The 4,026-nt window shown below is 36.1% G+C and overlaps 1 long non-coding RNA gene across 1 annotated transcript in view; it reads right to left on the bottom strand.

Moving 5' to 3' along the window:
- Positions 1-2,387: 2,387 nt before the first annotated feature.
- The window catches only part of LOC102751499, a 2,041-nt gene continuing 402 nt past the window's right edge, over positions 2,388-4,026 (bottom strand). The window contains exons 2-3 of the long non-coding RNA XR_435553.1: positions 3,417-3,448; positions 2,388-2,412 (exon numbers count right to left, since the gene is read on the bottom strand). This is a non-coding gene — a long non-coding RNA (uncharacterized LOC102751499). The remainder of the gene's footprint in view (positions 2,413-3,416; positions 3,449-4,026) is intronic.

Raw genomic sequence — 4,026 nt, forward strand, 5'->3', positions numbered from 1 at the left:
CTTAGGATAATACTCTCCAGGTCCCTATATGTTGTCTTAAAGGGTAAGAGATCCTTTTTTTTTTTTTTTTTTTTTTTTTTTTTACAAATGCATGGTATTTCATTGTGTAAGTGTACCACAGTTCTTTTTTTTTTAATCCACTTATCTACTGATGGGCATTTGGGCTGTTTCCAGAACTTAGCTATTGTAAATTTTGCTGTTATGAACATGGGGATACATATATTTTTTCTGATTGGTATTTAAGGCTTCTTAGGATACATTCCTAGAAGTAGGATCACTGGGTCAAATGGCAGTTTCATTTTTAATTTTTTTAGGAAACTCCATATTGTCTTCCATAGTGGCTGTACCAGTCTGCATTCCCACCAGCAGATTATTCTTGTTACTTATTTTTTCATTAAAATGCCAGCTCCAATAATCATATAACTTTGTAAATTTGGTCAAGAAGAGGTCAAAAAAACAGGTTTAAGTTCTCAAAGTTAGTAAATGACAGAGCCAGAAATGGATCACAGATCTTCCTAATTCTAGAGTTGTTTCTATCTCCCATACAATAAAAATTAGAGGGGATTTGTAAGCCTGAACAAATAGAGTAGCTTGAAGTAGGCCAACTTCTGCCAAGAAAAATTTAAAATCCAGATACAATGCAAAATAAACAGCTGTTGAAAGCATTGAAGAGACACTAACATAGCAAGGGATTAAGAAGCAAAAATCCATGAGAGAAGTAAACCACATTAAAAAAAACAAAACAAACAATTCAACATTTGGTGGTTTTCTTCTCAAGATACTTGCTGAAATAAATAATTGAGAACCTAAAATTGATTCTAAAATGCATATTAAAACACTGATTTATGACACTACTGACATTGCAGTAGACTGGGATAAAGATTTTTCCCCCCCAAAACACCAAGTGTAGTCAATTAGATATTGGTATGGAAAATAAATGAACCTTGGTCTATACCTTATAACATAGATAATTTATTAATTCTAGATGGATGGAATTTCTCAAAGTGAAACTTCTAATTCTAGAAGAAAATTAAATTAACTTCATCATAAAATCAAATTGGGAAACACTTCCTAAAAAGAGCACAAAAAGTATTAATAAATAAAAAAGTGAAATTGAACTAAATGATTTGATTAAAAATTTTATCAAACTCTGTAGTAAGATAACAAAATAGCAAGCCATAGTGTTATGAAGACAATTGCAATATGCCTTGAATCCACATAAATTTTTTTAGAATAATTTTTATTTATTTTAGAGAAGGGAGAGAGAGATAGAAACATCACTGATGAGAGAGAATCATTGATCTGCTGCCTCCTGCACGCCCAACATAGGATCAAGCCTGCATCCCAGGCATGTGCCCTGAATGGGAATCGAACTGTGACCTCCCAGTTCATAGGTTGACACGCAACAATTGAGCCACTCTGGATGGGCAAGAATTCTTAATCTATTAATAATAAAAACAAAAGTGACAAAAGTTTTGAAGAGGCATTTCACAGAAAAATATAGAACTAATGAAAATATGAAAAAGTGCTCAATTTCATTAGTCATCAGAGAAATGAAAATTAAAGCCAAATGACATGTACACTCCTACCAGAATGCTGCAATTAAAAGACCAATGAAACTGAAACATTCTACTGATGGGTATGTAAACTGATATAGCCACTTTGGAAAATTGCTTGGCCGTAGCTGTTACTTCTATGGTCCCACAAATCCATACGCATACCAAAAGATGTATTAAAGAGTATTTACTACCACACAATCCTATATAATAAAGAGCTAATATGCTAATTAGACTGAATGGCGGAACAACCAAGAATAAATGAACCTTGGTCTATACCTTATAACATAGATAATTTATTAATTCTAGATGGATGGAATTTCTCAAAGTGAAACTTCTAATTCTAGAAGAAAATTAAATTAACTTCATCATAAAATCAAATTGGGAAACACTTCCTAAAAAGAGCACAAAAAGTATTAATAATAGAATAAAAAAGTGAAACTGAACTAAAGAGAAAACTTGGAGTGTCAGTATTTCATACAAAAGCTGAAATGCCTGTGGGCACAGTACAAACTTCACACACACACACACACACACACACACACACACACACACATAACGATAGCACATATTTTCAGGTTACACATCGCGGGACTTAGTGAGAGGCTCTGAGAATTTGACTTGAATCCTGAGAAAGTAGCTTGTGATCCTCTAAGTTTCAACTAAGCAACATATTTGAGCCTTGAAACTGCTTTTCTCAACTTCTGAGAATGAAATAACGTAGACTTCAAGTAAAGGGACACCTTTCTTATGTTATCAGCATCACAGATAGGAGTTTCCATCCCATCACTTTTCTTCCTCCTCTTCAACCACCAGGAGAAGGAGGGAGCACTTTTCCCTTCAGAGGCTGCATGTTCTGTGTGGGAAAGCAAAACCAAAACAAACAGAAACTATGTTGCTGCACCACCATCAACTCTCCCAGCCCAGTGCCATGAATGCAAAGGAAAAGTCTAATCGCAAGTCAATATGATGAAAGTCTAAGTTGAAAGTAATATTTCCACCATCATTCTCCATAGTCAGGGCCTTTGAGACATCATCAGGCTGCACACATGCCGACACTTACGCATGCCTGGGTGCCAAGGACAGTGCCCGCGACGGGGCTCCCAGGGGTGGCTGTTTGGCAGATTGGGCCAGAGCTCTGCTCTTAGTCCTGAAAATGCTCAGAGGATGCCAGGTGGTGCCTCTGCTGTTTCTCATGATCGATTGCAATGATTTCAGTGTTCAGGGTCTGGAATCTGACTCTGGCACTGAACTTGATCCAGTCACTTATGACTTGTGACCTTAAACAAGTTACTTCATTGCTTTCTTATCTGTGAAACTGGAAAATAAAAGGACTTATTTCATTGCTATGAGAGTTCAAAGGGTTTCATAGTTGAAAGTGTATCTTACAGTGTCCAGCGCCTAAGTGTTCTATGTAATTACTTCCCTGAACAGGTTCTGATCTGGAGCCTGGTAATGAGTGTGAGTCAAGACTAGACTTCCCCTCTAGTCCTGAGTGTAAGCCAACTCATGTATGGGTCAGAATATGGAATATGGCCCTGGCTGGTTTGGCTCAGTGGATAGAGCATCAGTCTGCGGACAGGAATTCCAGGTTCGATTCCAGTCAAGGGCATGTACCTTGGTTGCGGGCACATCCCCAGTGTTGGGTGTGCGGGAGGCAGCTGATCGATGTTTCTCTCCCATCGATGTTTCTAACTCTCTATCTCTCTTCCTTCCTCTCTGTAAAAAATCAATAAAATATATTTTTAAAAAAGAATATGGAATATGAACGAGAAGGGGACGTAAGTAAACATGCTTAGAGTATTTTCAGAACAAACACATATATAAAATCATAAGAATTAAAATACGTCTCAGTCATACCTGAGTGGAGTTCATCTGAGAGGGAGCATGGACTGGAGAGGGAAGAAAAAGGGCAGCAATTAGTTACGTGCCAATCTCAGCATTTTCATCACAGCAAACATGTGTCCTTGAATTTCATTTGTTTTGTAGCAAGTTCTGGTTGAAATTAGAAAATGTTAAAGTTCAAAAACTTATCAGCACATTGCAGACAGAATCAAATTTAATTCAACAATCTGATGGCCTTATTTAGTCTCATTCTTCTAAACAATAACTTAAAAATAAGTAAAAACACTGAACCAAATTGCAAAGGATTTAATGAGAAACATTATCCAGTGATAATTTATTTGAATTCCAAGTTGGTTACCTACACAGATTTGAATTAACAGAAAGGAAGAAAGAAAGAAAGAAAGAAAGAAAGAAAGAAAGAAAGAAAGAAAGAAAGAAAGAAAGAAAGAAAGAGAGAGAGAAAGAAAGAGAGTCTCTTGCTTTAATCTTCACAAAACTTTCTTTCTAGGAGAGGTAGAGAAAGGCAAGTAGGGCTCAGAAACAGAAAATTACAAAATTGCACTATAATAAGTATGATGAGAGATTTACTGGGTTAACAGCACCTAAAATAAATATCTAACATATT

The sequence above is a fragment of the Myotis davidii genome, unplaced genomic scaffold (genome assembly GCF_000327345.1).
Source record: "Myotis davidii unplaced genomic scaffold, ASM32734v1 scaffold618, whole genome shotgun sequence".
Taxonomy (NCBI): Eukaryota; Metazoa; Chordata; class Mammalia; order Chiroptera; family Vespertilionidae; genus Myotis; species Myotis davidii.